This window comes from Planococcus citri, chromosome 3 (genome assembly GCF_950023065.1).
Source record: "Planococcus citri chromosome 3, ihPlaCitr1.1, whole genome shotgun sequence".
Classification (NCBI taxonomy): Eukaryota; Metazoa; Arthropoda; class Insecta; order Hemiptera; family Pseudococcidae; genus Planococcus; species Planococcus citri.
Genome location: NC_088679.1, coordinates 83,591,385 through 83,614,765, shown reverse-complemented (window position 1 = coordinate 83,614,765; position 23,381 = coordinate 83,591,385). Strand labels below are relative to the sequence as shown.

Genomic DNA, 23,381 nt, shown 5'->3' with positions numbered 1-23,381 from the left:
AGGTACTTAATTCCTACGAAAACCTTTCTAACTTTATTTCGGCAAAATCGTACCTACATCAAAAACAGACCACGCGCTTACCTTTCGTGGTCGATTTGGTAGACAATACCTACTTACTCGTATACGTAGGACGTAGGTACCTACGAGGTAATTTTTTTCTCAAAAAAACGCTTCGGAAATTGGAGTTTTGGCTATTGGTAACACTATGCAACTGCATATTCTTGTTCGGGTTGAAAATGGGCTTACTTAATCGATATTTCAGACCCTAAAACAAGAGACAGAGTGAGGTTTTTCAATTTGAGTTGTTTTTGTGGTCACGAGAGATGATCAAAGTTGCAAAAATGACAGTTTTTACCCTAGTTCGCGAGTAAAAAAAAAAAAAAAGAACTAGGTCATTTTCGGATTCTACGCACCTTTTTACCTACTTTCCCCGATTTTTGATGTCTATTTAATGTTTCAAGCGCGTACGGAAGATTTTTATTTGTATCTATCTATCATTCGGTAGGTTTAAAACTCAAAGCGTGCGACGCGACGCTGCCGTTACTCCACCACGTAATCGTGGCGCGAAACTACGTCCACCCCAGTTCAAATTGAATTTTTCGTATTTAGAAAAATTAAGGTTATAGTTAGTCTTGTGCCTTTTGAAACTTGGAAAATCAAAAATCGGCGAAATTACGCGTAGTTTACTTACGAGTAAAAAAAGTGCGTAGAATCCGAAAATGACCGTGGTTTATTATTTTTTTGCCAAACAATACGGATGTCGCGATGTCGCTACGAACTCTCCAATAAGTAGGGGGAAAACGGCCTTTTTCGCAACTTTTCACTTTTGACAGTCTCTCCTTATCACAAAAATAATTCGAAATTGAAAAAACTCAATCTGTTTTTTGTTTTAGGGTCTAAACTATCGATTAAGCTCATTTTCAACCCAAACACAAAAAAAAAGGCCAAAAAAAGTTGCCGAGTGTAGGTAACATTTTGCATGCTTTTATCAATGTAGTATAGCGTTCCCGACACAAAACATACCTACCTATAGGTAATTTTTTGTGTTTTTTTTTAAGGAGGGAGGAAGAAGTAAGAAAATCTCTCGAGTCGGATTTGTTTTCTTCTAAATGGGTAATTTTTTTTTTTTTTTTTTTTTTTTGAAGGAGGAGGGGGGGCAGAATCTACTCGAAATGAAAATTGAAAATTCAGTTAGCAACTATTCACGTTGGAATTCGAGTGGAAAGTTTCAGAATTTCCCATCTAGGACCATTTTTTTTGCAAATTGACGAGTGAGAATCGTCAATTTGTCAACTTTTTTCATTTTTCGGACGCCTGGCAAGGGGAAGCTCCTCTTTGCGTTCCTTCGCTTCGGGCGCGGCCCTGGTAACATCTATATACTTACGAGTAGGTAAGGTACCTACTACCTACATGTAGGGCATTTACATCATACTTGCATTATATGTATCTACTTACATACCTCTATATAGGTACCTGTAACAACGTGTTAGTGCCCTAGTGGTAGGTACTGCATAATTTTAAAAAAATTTAACGAATTTAAAAAACTATACCCATCTACTTATGTGTAATAGGCGAGCCAACCATATTGTATATTTATTAGGTACCTACACCCTACTTAATACATATATATCTACTAGAAAAATTCTGAAAACAATACCTACCAACGCGACGTATAGGCCTAGGTTAAAAGTACGAATACAACAACCAAAACCAGCCAAGAAGATGATGAGTAGTATCGTTGTGTATACGAGTATACGTACTCGTACCTCTACCTCTAAGCCAATGTCAACAAGGTCTACAACAAACAGCAATCTTCTTGTCTGCTTGTGCCGGACGACAAGTTTGATACTCGCAAGTCTGAACATCATACAAGGAAAAGACTTAACGAAACACGAGGTGGTTTGTTGCGGTCAAGCGTTTCTTTTTTTTGTCCGCTTATTTTTACGTCTACCTATATACGTAGAAGAAACAATTTTTCGGCAGTCGTTGTACAAAATACCAATTCGATGTTTTTGATGGAAATTTCATTAAATCGTATTACGGTACGTACCTAACTAATTAAAAAAAAAAAAAAAAAAAAAAAGTCGAGCAATGATTTACGATCCGCAGTATTATTGATACACCGCATTCGATTGTTTAAAAAAAAAAAGCCGGTTTCCTACATATTTAGTGCGATTTTATTTTTATTTTTCGTTATAATTTCTTAATTGGTAGGAATCGTTTTTTTAATTGATCTCATTTATTATAAAATATCGTACGTGTGGAAGTGAAGTGTCAGTGATCGGTCGCGTCGTTTTCAGTTAGTGCCACATTGTTGTCAGTATTTGACATTTTTTCATTTCCTTTTCTCTCGAGAGGTATGTATCGTGCGTGTATTGAATTTTTTTTACCAACTATAGCTATACCTAGACCTACCTACTATCGCATATTTTTACTACATACCCTACCTTAGTTATTTAATACCTATTTATCGTTCTTTTTGTTTACATTTTTCGAACATATTTTTCTATTTTTTTTTTGTTTTTTGGTTTTTTCATCACTCGCTATGTCTCGATTATTTCCAATAAAAAAACATCGCTTTTATTTGAAAGGAATTCAACAATCAGTTTCTTTCTATTTACTACTGGAAAATTTTTCGTCTAAAAATTTCACTTTCGAAATGGAATGGGTGCCTGAAGGTATTAGGTCTAGGTACGTAAATTCACGTGTGCTTATCTGTACCGTCTTGACTTTTTTTTTTTTTCATTCTTTTCAATTTTTTTTACCTAGTTTTATAAATTGCGCGACAAGCCAGGCAATTTTTTGGTAAGGCTTTGCAGTAGATAAATGACGACGCGACGTACCTAGTACCTACATATATACGAGTACGTGATATTTTTTCCCTTAAAGTCGCTTCGAGAGTAAATACTCGTATCTATCGTTTTTTTCTTATTCAATTTCACGAGTCGTGTGGTACAGGGGTGTTGCAAAAATTGTTAGATATATGTACCTAAGGTTACCTATTTAAAACTCTACATTAATCTGATAGAATGCTAAAAAAAATATGGTCATTTTCGAATTGAAAGTACGATTCAATTTCTACATATGTATGTGACCCGCTCTGACAAAATCGACCATTTCGACGAATAAAAGTTTCCAAAATAATGACGTTTAAAATGAATTTCGAGGGCTAAAAGATCGGATTGTTGGAAAAAAAAAGTTTGAAATTTGAAATTTGAAATTTTATCAAAATGACCGAGGTCGGGTTTGTCAGAGCGGGTCACAACATATTATGTATGTGGCATCCAACGACCGTGACGAGTACTTTTGATCAAATTTGTGTAGTATTATCGCGTCATCTGTCAAGACTTGCGAGACAATGTGCCCCAATTGACAAAAATTTTCTAGCTGCGACACAACCAAATCAATAGAGCGTGTCAAAAATTCGTCGCCACGCAGAAATTTGGGTAGGTACCTATAGCGAATTTTTGATAACCAAATTTCCGTTTAACGTGAAAAAAATCAAAATTATGTGAAAATACATCACTAGCCAGAATTTCGGGTACCTCTAGCGAATTTTTGAAAATCAAATTTGCGTTAAACGAGGAAAAAAATTAAAATTTTATTCGTTCAGCGAGAAAATTGAAATTTCGAACGTAGGTGGGTACCTTTTTTCAACCCCTCCGGCCTCCCCTCACCTCTTAATCGATTGGAAACGATTTCAAACCGTTTCGAAATTGTTCCGGAGCCTCCGGCAGTTTTTTGAAAATTAAAATTTCCATACGAGGCTCCGGAATCGCTAAAAAAACGGTACGAAACAGTTTCCAATCGATTCGAAAAGAGGGGGCCCAAAATAGCGCGCGGGTAAATTTTCAGATTTTCAAGACAATTTACTTACCTACCAAGTACCTAACATTTCGTGTTTACCTTTTTGGTACGAAGATTTTCAAAAATTTGCACAAAAAGCGCTTCAACGACACCCTCCTATTAATAAATTAAATTTTCACGTTTCGACTCAATTTGGTACTCGTAGGTAAAATTTTGTTGAAATTTCAACTCGAAGGAATCTGCCCCGGCCGCAGACTACACAACTGCCAAATACGTATGGTATAAAACCGTTTACAATTAAATCGAGAAGGGGGGGAGATGGTCGAAAATATGGTTCGTACCAATTCTCGGGTATTTAAGACAATTTGGTAAAAATTTGATTTTTTTACATTTTTAGCTCCGAGGTTTTCAAAAATTTGCGCAAAAGGCATTTCTCATCGGTATTAACAGCTTTCCATTTCAAGTAGATAGGTATACATGCTGTAAAAAATTGCAGCTTTCGGGTCACTTCGGAGGAGCTACAGGTTGCTCTACAAAAAACAAGTAAAACTAGCCGAAAACTCACGTTTGATTCCAGGGTGAGGTCGATAATTAACGTCGAATGGCGTCGAAAATAGGGGTATATTAAAATTTTAAGGCGAGACGTCGATGCTAATTAAATTTTTAAATACACTACCTAGGTTCATCTTCAAGTAAATCCCAGCTCTCCCAGGAATGAATACGTCACGCTCGATTTTTTTTTTCATCTTCGGTACCCCCACCCTATTTTTTTCAAAATTTGGAAGCCCTCGGGGCACTGAAGGGTTCTATCTGAAAATACCTAAGTAGTTTTTCGAATCCAAATTGGTAAAAATCGATTAGGCTATAATCATCGTCGCAGTTTGGTATATTTTTTCGAGATTTTTTTTTTTTCAAAGTTTAAGAGGAAGAATGAACTCTGAGGGGTCGGGTCGTTTTCAAATAATGGTCGAGTATTCGAATCAATACCCTCGAAAACGTCGCATGGTAGAATCGAGTTCAACTCGCATATCAAATCGAGATTCTTGAAAATGAGACAACTTTCGTGTTTTTTCTAAATTTCAGGGCACACAACCTCCCCGTCCCATCCGGGTTTAGAGCTAAAAAAATCAACCAATGGTATAGGTAACGAAATGTTTGGAAATAAAATAAATAAACGAGGGTAGGTTAGCTACTAGCTAGGTACCTACGAGTAGTAATTTTCACAATTTTAACGCAATCGATCATCCCCTCGCTCATCCCTTCCACTGCCTCGTCCCACATTCTTGTACCCCAAACTCGATTGGTTCTACACATTTTTCAATGAGAAAAATCTTCAGTGTGAGGGGAGGGGATATATTGGCTGTTAGAAAACAAATCTAAGTGCGCGCGAGAGCTGATCTCTGTTTCTACGAGAGCGGGAGCTAGACTTTCAAGTTTTACGACCGAGAAATCTCACTTTTCAGCCAAAATACTTAGGTGAACCAATGTGGCAATAAAAGTTGTGGAAAACATTTTCATTTCTCAGCTTTCTAGATTTTCTGCAAACTGGACACCTTATATCGATGGCGTAGTAACTCAAAATGAAAAAATAAAACGCGAGAAATGTTTTAATTTTTATTCTCAAAAAAGTGACCCCTCCCCTCCCATTTTCGTCTACATATTATGTACTCGAGAAAATTCGGCAAAATAATATCGTTATCTTTTCACGAGTAGGTACCTACCACTACCTACGTACATACATGTACTCGTACATATATTTACGCATTCATTGACATAATACCCATTATCTTCGTTATTGACCGTTTAATTAACACCTGGCCGATTTTCACATCTTGAATTATCACCTTTTTATTATTTTACCAAGTTACGCATATCTACCTATTGCACATGATTCAACTTTATGTCTTACGTTCATTTACCTTACCTTACTTTACTTTACTTTACTTTACTTTACTCTTCGCTAATACATATATTTTCGCCGATAAATGTCGATGACGATCGTATGATTTTTCGTGTGTAATAATCATAACCTTCGAAGAATAGTGTTTCGTAATAATTAAAGAATAGTAACTCGTGTTCGTATCTCTAATACCTATACATCTACGGAACGTTAGACATTTTTTTCTAAGCACATCCTCTTTGAATTTTTTTCCACGATAGTTCCAATTTATCTAGGTATGTACGTAGGTATACCTACGTGGCTCTACATGTAAGTACTCGTACCTCAAGTTTTTTTTTCTTTTTTTGTCGCCCTAACTAAAAAGTGAATGAAATATCGAGTTGGTTTGTGTATTTTTCAAAAAACTGAGCCAAATTTTAGAATAATTATAAACCGGTATGACGTGCTCGACTCTTGGGAAATTCATACAAAAAATTATCCATTCAGTTGAGGTTGGTTTGATTCTTCGTTACATAACTAGGTATGTACATAGAATGCGGATGTGGCTTTTTCTAAATGTCTCTTCCATATTACATATCTACCTGCTTACTTACTTTATCGAGCTAATAAAATTATTCCAAAACGGAAAATAGGTAGGTAATTAGGTATATTTTTGTCGTAAATTCGGTTTGGTGGTAGGCTCCATCACTGCCTTTATGTATGTGTGTATGTACGAGTATGTAGGTACTCGTATTTGGGTTTTTCAGATTTTTGCCGCGTTGATCAATAATATTGACAATTGCAGATTTGCGGTGTCCATCTGGAAGGTTGAAATGCGGTCAATGTGTCGTAAATTTTCGATACTCAGCCTAAAAGTGATCATCGGTATTATTCGTAGGTTGATCGAGGACAGTTGGCCAAAATACGTAATAATTTGTCGAATGAATTCGCATACCTATAAGTACTGTTTTTTACCTTGATATTTCTAAAAATTGGACACCAAAGTGAAGCCTAAGCGATTAATGGGGGGGGGGGGGTTCAATAATTCGTCTAATGAGCGATTAAAAAAAACAACAACAACTAGGGGTAGCCCAACACATTTTGAATTATGCACGTTGGTAATCACTTTACGAGTTTATCGGAAGACAAACGAAATCAATTACGATGTTAAAAATAAATCAAAGCGTAAGTATACTTACCTATGCGGTATACTCGTAAGTATGTAAATACGATACGATAATAACGCGTTGATTTCTTGTAGGCGTTAAATATACAAATAAATTTATGCCTCTAATAATGCGTCCGCAACAGTGGTTTCCAATCTAGCGCATACCTAATTACCTATACACCAAAGATTAACATATTATAAGTTGGTACCTATACTTATTATTTCTGAAAATTCATGCCAGAATTTTACAACAAAAAACTTTTTTTTTCTACAAATTTTACTTTCGATCCACTTTTTTTATTCTACATAAAAAACACTACGAAACGAAACAATAATAATACGTATCTAGTATCTACCTAGATATGTATAAGGCTACCTACATTGTTCAAACTTGGGAATTTAAATCATCGAAAATTTGGATTCGTACCAAGAAACAGTCGTTAATTGAAAACAACTTTTATGCGCGGATAGATGGATGTTTACTCGTCGTAAATCCGCCGTTGATTATTTTTCAGCTGATGTACACCTCAAACGCGGCTACTCCAATAGTAAAGTTTCCCCCCAAAATCGACGCGATATTGCTGCAAAAATTCACGTTCTCGGTGCGATGTTTTTGAAAAAATAAATACGAGTAAATAAATAGGCAACCGATACGAGTGCCCTTGAAAAATAACATTCCTTCGGGGAAATTGGTAGCGCGTGATGATTTATCAATGGGAACTCGTTTGAACTGATCAAATACAAAATACGAGTAGGTACATATGTACCTATGTAGTTGTAGTTTGAAGAATATTCATTGTGACATCTATTCGTATCCCCGCACATGACTGTAGGTTATAGGTAGGTACCTGCATAAATAGGTACCTAAATGATAAGAATTTAATGGGTACGTAGCGTAATACGTAGATATATTAATAGGAGTAGGTAGGAATTTATCCAGTACCTACATCACATCTGCCGTAGAGTGAAATACATATGTATAGGTGTAGGTACCTACCTAAGTAGCTATAAGTTAAATACATACCAACCTTACCTCCAGCTACCTATACTTTATTATCCTGCACTTTCGTGACCAGTGATAAAATTATGTTTTCTTAGTACCTATACGTACGTATCTATCCACCTACCTACACGTAGTCAGACCATCACGAATCGGTAAGTATCGTATACAGAATCATTCGCGCATAAATTATTTTGTGAAAAAGTCTCTTCTTTTGTAGGAGGACGAGGAAGTATTATTAAATAGGAAATTGAAATTAATAAAAGAAAATATGTACCATCGTCGAGATTTGAGAATTAATTTCATCTAATCAATCTGCGCATCGTGGTTACCTACGTCATGGTAGGTCTAGGTAGTATGTAGTCTTCACAAAATTTGAATTTTTACCTACCCATCGTAATTACGTATACGATACTCGTATGTAGATGGCTACAGGAAATTCCAAGCAGGAGCCAGCAGGAGGGAAGATGAAAAATGTCGACATCGTTCGATCTCAATTGCGATCTCGAATCCCAAAATTCGCTAATAGGATCGGATGAATTTTTCAAAATTTACATAACTTTCGGATCAATTCGGCCATTTCTTATGAAAAAAAAAGAAAAAAATGTCCGAATTGACGACCCTATTCTCGAGCCTCGAATCGATTAGTGATGGTTTTGAAGCGTTCTGGAGCCTCCAGCGGAGTTTCAGATACTCTAGTTTTCAAAACGACAAATTTTTCATTTGAAAACAAAAAATGATCGCTGAAGGATAATGTCTTTTGAGCAATTTTGAAGAATTACGAGCACCAAAGGGTACCCCCCCCCCCCCCGATAAGATAGGCAAAATGCCCTTAATAACCTCGAATTTCGATGAAACTCGCAGGGTATGTTTAGTACCCCCGAAAAATAATTTTGGGCCCATACCCCCCCCCCCCTCAGCCAGGGGGAAAAACACGTTTTCAGGGGGGAAATTCCGCATCAGCGTGTGTTTGAAGTAAATTTATTCTGTAAACGAATATAGTTAGAGAATACATGGGGGTACCTCCCTGAATTTTTTCAGAATTTTTCATCGCATGGTGGGAGAAGGAGAGACAAAAGAAAACTTTGAATCGACATTACTCCGGAACAAAAAAAAAACATAACAAAACGATTTTTTCGTCAAATATGTATCTTTAGGTCTACTTTCTATAGAAATCTTCGCCCGGCCGCGTTTGGAATGGTGGGTTAAGCTCAAAATCTCAAAAAACTCTCAAAAAACGATTGTAGGTGTGTTGATTCCCGCTTGTTTTTTTTTTTGAAATGAAAGTGTACGAATTGATTCCCACCTCTGGAAATTTTTTTTGCTCCAACATTTTTTTTTTTAAAGCTACCCAACAATGTTTCATCAAAATTTCAGAAATCCGAGGACGGGGGCATTTCACCTATTTTACCCATGGAATACCCTGTCCCTTTCTGCTATCTTGATAATATAAGCAAAAATACTTCTGCGCGTGTAATTTTACGACCGCGCGGTATAAATTAATTTTCAATTACACGTTCTGAAGTAAAATTTCACGCTGAACAACTTGGTTCTCTTCAATTTCCGCCACACTGAAAGAAATAAACAGTAATAGTTACATTGAAACGATGCACTCAGTGCATTAAAACGCGGTAATTTTGGTATAGGAATGAAACGCATTAATCAGTACATATTTAGAGAAGTAACTATTACACAGAAGTGCAGTAACCATTCCATCGTTTTTATTCAACAATATTTAAAAAGTGGGGATAAATATATCAATTTTACGTTTCTCCGCACATCTAAATAATTGTCACTACAACGAATTTTTCTAGATCTAATATTCCTAAGAAAATTTTCCTACCTGACTGGGATTCGAACCTGCGACCTCTCGCTCCTAACTACCTACACTTAACGACATGGCCGTGAGTAGAATATTTGATTCAGGCCCTCGAAGTATTTATAGGTTTTTCACTGTTTGAAAAAAATGATTTCATTGCAGTATGGCGATGTACTCAGTACATCGTTTACTGTATTCAGTAAATCACTACATGGTTCGCAATCATGTTTAAGGAATGTAATCATTGCTTACTATACGATGTACTTATTACCCACCAAATGATGTTTTGAATACCATGTCTGCAGGACTGAGTCCCCAAAGAAATGTAATGAGAACATAGAAATTAATTTTGAAAAGTGATGCAATAAATCCATCCTGGCGATGTACTCATTCCATCACTTGATGCATTCTCTGATTTAACCTATGTAATCATTACATCAAAATGATGTAATTTGAAAATTACTGTACTGTGCAGTAACCATTGCATCAATTTCGGGACTGAATAACGCGTTTTGAAAATCATTTCTTTCAGTGCATTTGTCCATGTTTTTGGGGGGAAAAAACGTAAAAGACGTGGTTTTTTGAGAGTTTTTTGAGCTTTTGAGCTTGACCCACCACTCCAAACGGCCGGGCGATGATTTCTATAGAAAGTACTCTCTAAATTTTAAACAGTGAAATTTCACTGTTTCAAATTTAGAGAGTACATATTTGACGAAAAAATCGTTTTGTTATGTTTTTTTGTTCCGGAATAATGTCGATTCAAAGTTTTCTTTTGTCCCTTCTTCTCCCCCCCCCAGCGATGAAAAATTCTGAAAAAATTCAGGGAGGTACCCCCCATGTATTCTCTAACTATATTCGTTTACAGAATAAATTTACTTCAAACACTCGCTGATGCGGAATTTCCCCCCTGAAAAACGCGTTTTCCCCCTGCCTGGGGGGGGGGGAGCGGGCTATGGACCCAAAATTATTTTTTGGAGGTGCTAAACAGTAAACATACCCTGCGAGTTTCATCGAAATCCGAGGTTAAGGGCATTTTGCCTACCTTATCGGGGGGTACCCTCGGGTTACTTTCGTCATTTTTTGAAAAAAGTTTCACTGTTACCTATCAAATGGATCTAAAATTTTGCAAAACATCCTTATACAAGTAATCCTCTTTTGATCTCCCTTTGTCCAGTTCAAAAATTTTCGTGCTGGTTGGATACCTATTTTTCTTATAAGGATAATAAGTATATGAAAAAAATTGTAGAGCTTGAAATTTTCTACCTATACGTCAAGGTGCGATTTTCACACCAAATCGTGTGCTCCGATCAACATACGAGTACCTAATATACTCGTACCTACGTATAATTTGGGTATTTCTCGAATCTAAATTCGCTTCAATTACCTTTAGGTAGGTACTTATAATGGGTCAAATTTACATACCTACTCGCGAATATGTAGGTGTAGGTAATATAGGTACTAGGTACTCGTAGTTGCGAATAATTGCGAGCAAAATTTAATCTTTACGCGTATTCTCATTACATCGCGTCGCGGTCGTAACGATTAATTGTAATTTGCGCGGAATAAAAAGAATCTGAAACATCATCAGAACGAACGAGACAAGCCCTTCCTATTTGAATCCCTGCTGGCCACAGTACCTACTCGTACATTACGTACTTACATAATGTTTTTTCTATACACGTAAACAAATAATACATAGAAAAACAAACGACTTAAGTATACGATTTCCATTTAGCACTCGGCAAGAAATTTTATAAAACTGATCGCTTAATTTGAGAATCTTGTTAGCTCATGTTGAACTAGGTAGTCAATGGATGTAGATTGTATGTAGATACCTATCTAAATATATCGTAGATAGCTGGACTGGATTTTTTTTTTTTTTTTTTTTTTTGATATTATTAATACTTATTTTACCTACCTATAGGTAAGTATAATATTATTTTTTAATCGTCGACTTCGAGTGAGAAGTTACGTACAACGTTGTGGACAAAGTTGCGTAAATACCTACGCGTTAAATGATATCAAATCTTACGAGTAATTATGAAACAACTTTACCTAAATGATGTACCAGTGTGCGCCGCGCCGCGTGAAACAGAAAGGAAACACCTTGAGTCATCGTATAGAAGTAACATGAACTTGAACTTTTCAATCGGTCGAGAACTACGCAAAAAAAAAAACACAAATGAACAGGTTCTCAACGAGTTGAAATGTTCAATTTCCAGTTTATCGAATATGTTTATTTACCTATATTTTAGGGTATGTATGTACTTTATACTTAGTACCTAGCTACATACCTACTACCTACTTGCTTCTGTATAGTTTAAACACAAATCTCATCACCACGCTCCGCATGCGCATGTGACATTATTATTATACTTTATGTACTTACTTGTCAACTCGCAATACATTGGTTGACAATATACTATTTGTATAGGCTATATAGGTACATAATTAGGTACTACGTAGGTATTCGTAATTCGTATTGTACAGGGTGCCCAGAAATATCGAGTACCCCTAAGAAAGTTTTTCATTAAAAATATATACGCGTAGGTTGGCAACGTTATATAGATGCATATGATTGGTGGAATGTTATCTCTCCAGTCCAACAACCAATCATGTGCTATCATTATTATCAGTCACTGTGACCAACCAAAGTATTTCAGTAGAAAACTTTTTTGGGGGTACTCGATATTTCTGGGCACCCTGTACAGTGTACATAATATGTAGGAAGTAGGTACAATTTTCAAAAGTGGAAAAAGTGAGAATTTTTAAACCTAAAAAATGACATTTATTACCGCTTATTTCACTTTAAAAATTTATCGTTTTATTCGTTAAAATAGGTAATCCCCCCCTCCCCCTCCTCATCCTCCTCCTCCTCCTCCTCCTCCTCCTCCTCCTCCTCCAATAAGGAAGCCTTCGCTGCGAGTTCGACTCTATGAGTGATAAGCATGTATAAAATTCAAAATCCGTCCCTAGAAGCTACTGAATTTTAAATAATAAACCAGATTTAATCTGTTCGTTATTTTTCTAGGTAGTATAAATTTTTCGAAAATCAACTCGTACTACTCGTAATAATAATTTTTAAAAAACTCGGTTTAATGGCCGATTAAATCATTAAGGAGGGAGAGGGCCCCGCGGGCTCGTGCGTTGTTATAATTTCATTGCAAGTAGGTCTATGCGAGTATAGGTATGAGATTAGACCATTTTCTGGAAATTTCCTTAAATAAAAGCATAGGTACGTTACTACTACTATTACGTATACTATTAGAGATTAATCTTTTACGATGTTAAAGGGTAGTAGGGTTCTATGTATGTAGATGTACCTCTGCTAGAATGTGTATCTAGAGGAATTATTCAAAACGCTCATTCATCTTCAATTAATGCTTTTATATTTCACACGGTCTCATCGCTCATATCAGTTATTTAAGCTCGTTTTATACGAGTACTTGCAGTTTGCCAAGCACGCGCTACACCGACACGTTGTAAAGATCGTTTTCACTAATCGTCGTTAATTTTATATAATTCCGTATAGGTATTAGGTACCCTGGCGTTTAAAATTAGCTCGTTATTTGCGAATATTATCATCTTTCCTACGTCTTTACCGTGGACCGTGGGTATAGGACATAGGTACATATGCATGTAGGTGCAGTAGGTACTGCATTTAAGTAAGTGCAGATGATCGACGTTTACCTAATGTACCTACGAGTAAAACATAGGTATTTGCGCTATGCGCTTATAAAAATACACGATTAAAAACTCGCGTAGCTTAGGTCACCTACTCGGATGTGTTTTACAATATTTACATATTTCCATTTCTAATCGATCGATGATCGGTTGTAAAGTGGTTGTTATCTTTGACAGGAGATCGTTAAATTGACAAATTGATTAGGTAGTTGGAAAATATAGGTAGGTAGGCTATATATAAATACGTATTCGGATCTTTTTAAATTAGCGCGTAATGCGAGATCATTAAAACCATTAATTGAGATTCGCCCAAGCACCCATCTTAATGGGTCTGAGAAATTAAAAGATTTTTCTGCAATCGATAGGTAGGTAATCTAGAAGTACTCGTACGCCGTACCTAGTTGTCAAATGGTCGAGACTGTGAGATGCAGTCGAGATGTCCATTTGTTACGTAGCTATAGGTAGGTATCTTTACCTACTAACGCAGAAAGGTTGATTCATTTCTTTTCAAAGTTTTAAGCCAATTCTCAAATTTCAATGTATTTGTATTGCAAAACTTTTATCGACCATTTTTAAATTGATTTTATGTACCTACTACGTACGAGTAGATTCACACTTGAACTTGAATAGGTGAAAAGTCAAAAATTTCAAATCCTATTTTTACGGCTGTTTCTTCGTATAGCCTATTTTTTTTTTCAAAAATGAGAGGAAAAACTTGAGAAAAATCGTTATCAAGTCGAATGAACAGAATTCAAACGAGGATGGGAAAACGAACTGAAAAATTGGTAAACGTACGTAGGTTACGCATAAAGCTTTAATAAATACCGCACCGCTTAGTATACTAATTGATCTAAAAATTGCTCGCGATCCGAAATAATAGCTCTAATACGTAGATATCTTCGTAGGTCGTCATGCTGGTCTTTTCAGAATTTTGTACCGAATTGGTTGAAATGAACATATTTATGTACAATGTACACGTACATATATGTGTATTATGTAGTACCTATGTAATTCACGATACAGGCAAATTTTTAGAAAATCACCCCCCCCTCCCCTACCAGAAAGAAGTGTAAAAACTATTATTAATAAAGCATTCGGAAAATCAAAAAAAAGTATACCTACCTAACCTACCATTAGTAGACAATATACATACCTATATTTTTTAGGCAGGTGGAGATGGACGTTTGACCCCTATTTCAAAAAAAAATATCCTTATAACTATTACGAGAAGGTAGTTTGTAAGAAGGTACCTAGTAGGGCAATTAGGCATTCAGATTAATGGGTAAGATGACCCCCGCAAAGTTGTTTCAGCATCGCTAATGCATTAACGGTAGGTAGGTAGGTAGGTAGGTAGGTAGGTAGGTAGGTAGGTACATATACTCGCATTCGTCTTTCGTCTCGAGTAAGTGAACAAATCTACAAATAGGTAATCTAATAACCAGTGTTGCTTCGTCGATGTGTATACGATCAATAAAATTGATCGATTGTTTGGTCTTCACTCTTCGGAGATGAAACAGAATGCTCTGTGTGTTTTTACTTTCATTTGGAATAATAAGTAATTATTATCAATTCGCATTCGTTTCGTAATACGAGTACCTATTTAGGGAACTAAAATACCTAAACCTATACGCCTTCGAACCAAAAAAGGATCAATCAATTCTGCTCAAAGTGTATTGATTTAGACAATCTGTGATCAACGTTTCGCAAAGTTGTTGTACGTAAATTCATCGACTCTTTGTTGCGTAGGTAGATGGTAGAGGTACCTCTAGGTACCTACAGGTTCGTAGTCGTACGTAATTCAGTAATTCGAAAGGATGAGAAGCCTACTCGTATACTTACGTTTATAGTCGAGTAGGTATTTTTTAGATACATACTTGACTTCTCTTTGTTAGTCCTCGAAATCGTATAGGTACCTAGACCTACCTACTTGATGCAGACGTAAAAACACATACATACATACATATATATATATATCTATATGGAACGTGCTTACTATCCGAGACCCAGTACATCGTACTGACGATCCGAGGCCCGCGTCTTTGACACTTAGAAAAATTTTAAAGAGTGCCTGGTAAATTCGTTCGCGCATGCGCCTTGCTAGCGGCTATCAAGCCTGGTCTAGAGCCGTTGGTGCGATCTCCAAGGAGTGATTTATACAGGAATGACGCGAGTATGAAGTTTCTGTGTGGGGTGAAGTAAGGTAAGCTATATATACTGTAGGTATGATACCTACTTTGTGAGTCCCAGACAAAAATTTGTCTATAGCATCCCTGAAGTGTGTACATCATGAAAATATAGTTTTTAATAGGAAAACGTTCCGAGACCCGCTAATGGGCCTCGGAACGTCGCGTCGGGTCTCGGATAGTCGATGTCACTTCCAGAAATGGGTCTGTATAAGCTGTAGCAAGCCTGTATATATATATATAGGCATGTAGAATTGTAGATTAAGCTCGAGTAATTTCGCTCGTATAGGTATTACGAGTACATGGTCAGTACGTCCACGTAGGTACATATGCGCGGGTGATTTTCACGTTCTTCCTTCTGGAAATTTTCAAGTAGGTAATTTATTTTTTCTGGCCCAAGTTGGGTTTACTCGTAATTTGGATTTTACGCCGTTACAGATGAGTTACCAGCGAATGGTATAAATTTTATAAATATCGAGCGAAGACGTTAAACATTAAAAAATCAAGACAATAACCAACGAGCGACGATGCTTTTGTCTACCTCTACATTTACGGACCTTGAAAAATAAAGAAATTCTTTCGAACGAATGTCATATTTTTATTACGAAACGGTCAGCGTCAGCATCGCTTTTCATTCATTATTCGAAGATACCTACGAGTAATATTCATTTTAAAAGAATTTGTATAAAAACGGTACCATACGGCATACGTACACTTGTTGTGCACGATTATCTGCATCGTCCATCGACAAGTGTGCGAAATGTCGAAATCGGTGCTAAATTACGAATTTGCCTCGACATTTACGATTAACTTATCGTTAGCCACGCAGCTTATATACTCGATACTCGTATTTTTGCTCGGATCGAGTTACATATTTTCACGTCTAGTAAAAAGAAATTAGGTATACTCGTCGAAAATGTCGGACCTGTAAATAGCATTGGGGGGGGGGGGGGGGGAACGAAAGAACCCGATCACCGATGCAATACCTAATACCTATATTACCTAGCAAAAAAATAACAGATTCGATGAAAGATGAAAATTGACGAAATAAAAACAACAAGTGGTAACGTACGGAAATATCCCAATTCTAATTTAATGTGGAATACCTAAGTAGGTACTACGTGTACAATGTACGTACCTACGTATATCCGTGAATGCTCGTATATCGTAGGTATGGTGATCAATCGAAATCTGAGACCAAAAACAGCCTATCGGATCGGATGGTTAAATACCTACCTATTTTACATAAGGTTAAAACGCGATTCCAGTTTGGATGTAACCTTGGTCCGCGCCGCGCCGATACCAGAGTTCATTATTCGTACGTATTTCAAAGTGGTTTATTTAGGTTGAATTTAAGATACGTACCTACCTACCTACCTATCTACGCGTACTCGTCGTAATAATACGCGAGCGCGAGCGGGAGATGAACGAGAACAACGCGCGGCAAAGAAAGCATAACAAGTTCAGAGAAAGTGTACGAAATAATACCATTAACGAGTTCGGCGGTTCCTTCTGCTTTTTGATGGCTACAATGCGATAATTAATTCGTAGATGCCTATTACCTACGTACCTATAATTCTCGTCCTATTACGTAACGCGAACGCCGCCGCACCGCGCCTCAACAAGGCGCAAGCTAGGTGCGATGACCGTTTCGTCTACCTAATACCTAGGGTACATACATACATACATACATATATGCAATGAATAAAGCTTTGCCTAACTGGACCGCGACCGCGACCGTCGTCGCGTCGTCGGACCGGGCACGAGTTATTGGCGAATTATCTGCCAACTTTGTCTTTATAGTGTGTTTTCTTTCGATTTTTATCTGTTTCCGAGAATTGCCTGAAATTTTGGTGTCGGTGTACCGTACCTAACTACGTACGAGTAACGAGTATACCTAATTTGCGAGTAAGGATTAATTTTTTTCGAGTCTGAAATGATCAATGGTACTGAAACTGACTTTTTTTTAGGTATTTCCACTCATTGTACAGGGCTTTCCATAAATTCTAAATTTTTAATAACTGTTATTTGGAGTATTCGTTACTCGCGTATTTATTCAACTTTTACGTAGGTAGAGGTATTATGGTACACATCATTACGAAATGAATTAGAAGTTGCCTATTTGGGTACTTACCTAATTTCATTTGGAAAAAAAAAAACTGAAATTTTTTACGAACAATTATTCATTTTGGTGTAATTTCGGTAACCTTTCTAAGGTCGAATGATTTTTAATCTGCAGTGATGATTCCATGTCTTGACTACGAACACTGTTTGCGCTTTTACGCGTCGATTGCGTTTTTAGAAAGCAACGTTTGTCCCCCAAAATTGTTGGTAGGTAATATATGTATACGCAAACACCTTCCGGAAGGTAGGTCTAGGTATACTGATTCATGCGCAAACATTTCTTTATACCTACCTTCGGCAGCATCTCGCAAATACCTACTTACATCAGATTGGATCGCGCGAAAAGAAGTCGACAGATTTTCAAAAAATGCAGCGGACACCTTTATGTTGAGTTGAAAATTTCTCGGAAAACAATAAATTTTACCTTCGGAGCTAGGTGCCCCCGCCCGCGCCCCTGGAGGAGAGAAATGAGTCCTCGAATAAAGGACATTTTTTAAAAAATCGTGTTTCGTTCACCGCTGTCGCTACCTATGTGAATACGAGTAAGTAGGTAGGTAGGTAGCGGTACCTACAATACAGTCGTGGCAAAAAAATGTGTGAGACATTTTTACGAAATATGGTATCGGTAAGTAAGTACAGGACTTTGAGTCGATAATTCAAAAAACTGAAAAATTCTCAAATCCGTCGTCGAAGGCTCCGAAACAACTCAAAACTACCACCGATCGATTCGAGTTATAAAAAAGCCGGTAAAAGCCGAATACAAACTTAATTTAAGCTGTCTAGTGTCTACTACCTCGATATTTGATAAAATTTTGAGTTTTTTAAATAAAATTCGATAATTTGTCAAAAATTAAATTAAACGCGAGATCGAGCTCGTGAAATTTGATCTGCTGGTGATTTTTTTTTTTGTGCTCTTTCAATTTCCTTCGCCAGGGCCAGGCATCTACCCTTTAGGGTGGATTTCGCCCCATCACCTAGTACCTACCTATAGTTGTCTCCAGCATACTTCTATTATAATATTCAGAGTACCAGGTAAACCAATTCCAGTGAAGGTGCCCCTGGGGAGAGATCTAGGCCCTCTGTGAAGAGATAATTTCGAAAACATCGTGGTTTTTTCGCTTTAGTCTCTACACAGCCTCTATAACAAATGAAAATAATTTTAAATTCTACTTCGATCGGTGCGAGTGTGATTGACATCAAAATCCAACACCACGTTTGGAGTTCTAATGAGCGATTGAAAATTTACAAACACGAGTAGTTTACTTATTTTTGGATAAATTCTTGTTTTGGAAGAAAAAAAATATATGAATACACGTACCTAGTACCTTGTGGTGCCCGGTTCTTTTATGGTAATTGTGGTGCCCGCGTACATAGAGGATCATATATATATGTATGACAAAGGTGTTTTAGAGCAGTTTATTTTTTTTAAGGTTTTTAGTCATAGTGGTGCCCGTTATGTAAACTTGGTACTTGTGGTGCCTGCCTCAAAATTTTTTTTTCACCTTAGAGTGCATTTCATCAAATTCTACATAGTTTTATATAAAAAGACCTTGTGGTGCCCGATTTGGGCGCCACAAGCCCAAAACCGGGCACCACAATGACTAAGTTTAAATCTATATAATTATATCTATACAAGCAAAATTACCTGCCCTTCGGGCAGGGAATATATAGAGTACGTGTACGCTCATAGTTGATGAAAAATTATAAAAAATTGATAATTTTTGACATTTTTGTCATTTTTTGGCTACATTGTAAAATTTGAGATTTCATCCTAAGGTCCATTTCTCCTGGACGAATTCCGGATGACATTTTTGAAAATCCAAAGTCCAGTGGACCATATCTACCTTCCAACATGAGTCTATGGTCAAAATTAAAAATTGTGCAATTCGAATCTCAGAAATGAATCGCGAATCAAACTTTGAATCGGATTCAGAATCAGACTCTGAATCGTATTCAAAACAAAAGTGAATCGTTGTAGTTGAATCGCAGCATCTTGATTAAATTTTTATTATCAATTTACCCATCTTTCCAATAGGTGGGTTCTGGTTCAAGTCATTTTGTAGCCTCCATCGATTTTTTAAAAATTTTTAGATCCTTCAGCAGATTTTTGAAATTTGAAATTTCCACAGAATTTCATCAAATGGATTTAGAAAGCCAAAATTCAATCTGCAAACTAATTTCAATACCCTGTGAAATCTAGTGTAAGTGCTTTCAACTCGTTCTAAGCTTTTAGTTCCTTCAAGGTTGACATACACGAAATTATAGGGGAAGTTATTGATCAGATAGACCTCCCTTGCCAAATTTGTTAAGTCTCGACAAAGACGTTAAGTTTTGCAAATTTTTAGTCTCAATAAAGGGGTTTATTTACCAGAAAAAAAATGTTTTTTTTTTTTACTTCTAGAAGTATGAAATTTTGAGAGCTTTTGCCCTAAATTTGATTGGGTCTTTTTGCTTACGTTTTTTAAAACTGAAATTTCTACAATGAATCACTTGAATTTTGAAATTTTCAAGCCAAAAAAAAATGAAATTCTTCCCATAACAAAAACATTGTTCTTTCCATTATCAAAATTAAAATTTCCAAATTCCATCTTCCTATATGAGATGAGGGCAAGATTAGCATTTTACCTACATCAAGGCAACTTGGCAATTTTAAATTCAAAATTTCCTGGATTTAAACTGATTTTACACTGGACAATGGACATTCAAAAAAATTAGACCATTCTGGATAGATTTATCAAATTTCATGTATGTATTTAAACTGGTTTTATGCGAATGCAAGGTGTAAAAATAATGATAATCAAAAAAAAAATCCAACCACTGGGGTATACTTATCAAATTTCATGTTTTGAAACTGAGTTTTATGCAAGGAGTAAAAATTCCAAATTGACTAAGTTAAAAAAAATTAGAGTTGAAGAGATATGATTGGCCAATGAGTTCACCCATACTTTTCGAGTTTCTTCAGGAATAGATCCACCTTCGATCTACTATTCTCAAAGTACCAATGTTAAAAATTGAAGCTGTGATGATTTGGCCAATGAGTTCACCCATACTTTTCGAGTTTCTTCAGGAATAGATCCACTTTCGATCTACTATTCTCAAAGTACATACCTATGTTAAAAATTGAAGCTGTGATGATTTTGTAAAATGCTTAGCAAATCGGAAATATTCGGCGGCGAAATGAAAGCTCTTGATGACGTCATCTTCGTGACGTCATCAAAACTTTGAAGCTTAATTGCAGCTTTTTAAGGACACTAATCGCAAAACGAATTTCAGTACAACCATCTACGCATCACGCCGAACATTTTGAGTATTTTTTCACAATTATCCATCTAGCCGTTTTGCAGTGATTGCGTGACAAAGAAAACACCACTTCAATTTATTAAGTAGATGGAACGTGCTTACTATCCGAGACCCAGTACATCGTACTGACGATCCGAGGCCCGCGTCTTTGACACTTGGAAAAATTTTAAAGAATGCCTGGTAAATTCGTTCGCGCATGCGCCTTGCTAGCGGCTATCAAGCCTGGTCTAGAGCCGTTGGTGCGATCTCCAAGGAGTGATTTATACAGGAATGACGCGAGTATGAAGTTTCTGTGTGGGGTGAAGTAAGGTAAGCTGTATATACTGTAGGTATGATACCTACTTTGTGAGTCCCAGACAAAAATTTGTCTATAGCATCCCTGAAGTGTGTACATCATGAAAATATAGTTTTTAATATAGGAAAACGTTCCGAGACCCGCTAACGGGCCTCGGAACGTCGCGTCGGGTCTCGGATAGTCGATGTCACTTCCAGAAATGGGCCTGTATAAGCTGTAGCAAGCCTGTACCTATATATGTACTCGTACATATATCATACGAAATAATAGAAAAAAAACAGCCGATTTATCTGGAATTTTCACGATTTAAGGTCTCAAAGGATTGAATTGGAATTTTTTTTATTTTGGCCGTAAATTGCATTTTGCAATTATACGTCGGAAAAAATCGACTCGGGGTAGCTGCAAAAACGATTTTTTTTCTTGTCATTTTTGCATTTACCCTAAATATGTAAGTACATCTTTTCTGCCCTAAGCTTAAAAATGGTTTTCGAAATTGTAAAAAAAAAAAGAAACCCCCGCAGCCACACGATGAATTTCCACGTTAAAGAAGTGATTAGATAACAGTTTTACTGAATTTTAAAATTATCGTTCCTTTTTAATAATGGCTTACTAATATATGTACATTATTTATGTATTTGGTCGAAAATGTATTTTTATTGCGAGTTTCTTAGATGAAAAACATCAGAAATGATCGACATCTATCTAGTCAAGTATTTTTTGTCCATTTTAGCGAGTTTGAAGAAAAAAATGGTTTTTCATGACAGTCCATTCGACATTCTTGTAAACAATTCGAGCTTCGAGCACAGTGGAAGATTTTTTCAAGGTTGCCAAAAACACAAATCAGTACCGATCCGATACCGAACGATAAATTTTCCCCGCGGAGAGAGACACTAAATTATAACGAACACGAACTGCAGCGCAAATTAGCCGAATAGCGACGAATTTCTCATCCAAAATATATGTACTAACCTTATACGTAGGTAGGTAATAGGTATACTCGGCAGTTGAACCGAGTAACTATTTTTAGAATTTAGGTTGTTATACGTTGATAGTGATACTGGTTTCATGGCAAATCGGAGAGGATTCGCGATAACGATGAGCTAGTTTTTCTACTTGTACATATGTATGTACAATCTCTGCTCATACGAGTACGATATATACGAGTAGATCCGCCAAATGTAAATTTAATTTTTCGTACCGGTTTGACGATCACACATTATGTGGACAGAAAGACAGCAGAGATCAGAGAAAATGCGCAACGTCCAACGACTAACGAACGGGGCACGGGGACACGGGGGCAACCGAGCTGAGGATCTTGTACTTTAGAGGTACGGTACCTACCTACATCAAAATCTTTTACACGTATTAGAAGGAGGAAATGTTGGTAGTTGTACGAATTGTAATCGAACCTAAGTAATATACGAGTTGACTGATTTGACAAATTATCTGAAATTATTCGTCGTTAATAACGTGTAACAGCTAGTCTAGGTAATTATAGGTAGGTATAGGTACAATTTGCGTGCAATGTACCTATCGCTAGTTTTTGTTACTCGCATCTATAGATACCTTTGGACCTAAGGAAACCTCGAGTACCTACCATAGACACGAGATTAATGCTCTGAAAAGTACTACCTACTTATAGTGTCCAAACAGCACTTTTGTGAATATGTAATAAGCTGATAGGTACGAGTAATTTATGGTAGGTAGGTAGGTATACTGAACAGTATGAAAATTATGGTATAAAGATTTTGAATCACCAGACGAACGAATTCGCAGTTCTACGCGCTACTAGGTAACTTTTGATCAGGCAACAGAACGGTCGCTAGGTACCTTTTGGCATTGAATTGATGCCTAAGTATTTGTACATTATTACATACTACATATAACGCTGTTTACACGGTTTGTGATAATTAAGAAGTAGGTAATCGTTAAGACGTGATAATGAAAATGTGTCGAGTAATCGTTATTTATATAATCTTATTATCGGCCTCGGAGACAGCTCGATGAGATGAATATTCTTGAATGACACAGAAAGGAACGTTATAATGTACTTATGCAGATGCGGGTGTATCGTCTACAATCTACATCTACATGGTTTAGCAAAGAGCAAAGAGGAATAAAA

General features: G+C 36.6%; 1 protein-coding gene across 4 annotated transcripts in view; it reads left to right on the top strand.

The window, feature by feature from the left end:
• The first annotated feature begins 1,743 nt into the window (after positions 1–1,743).
• The window catches only part of LOC135839931 (very long chain fatty acid elongase 4-like), a 49,359-nt gene continuing 27,721 nt past the window's right edge, over positions 1,744–23,381 (top strand). The window contains exons 1-2 of one of the 4 annotated variants that reach the window (XM_065356203.1): positions 1,744–2,357; positions 21,990–22,239. The gene's annotated coding sequence lies outside the window, so the exon portion shown is untranslated. The remainder of the gene's footprint in view (positions 2,358–21,989; positions 22,240–23,381) is intronic. The other 3 variants (XM_065356204.1, XM_065356202.1, XM_065356205.1) reach the window with 3 other exon arrangements.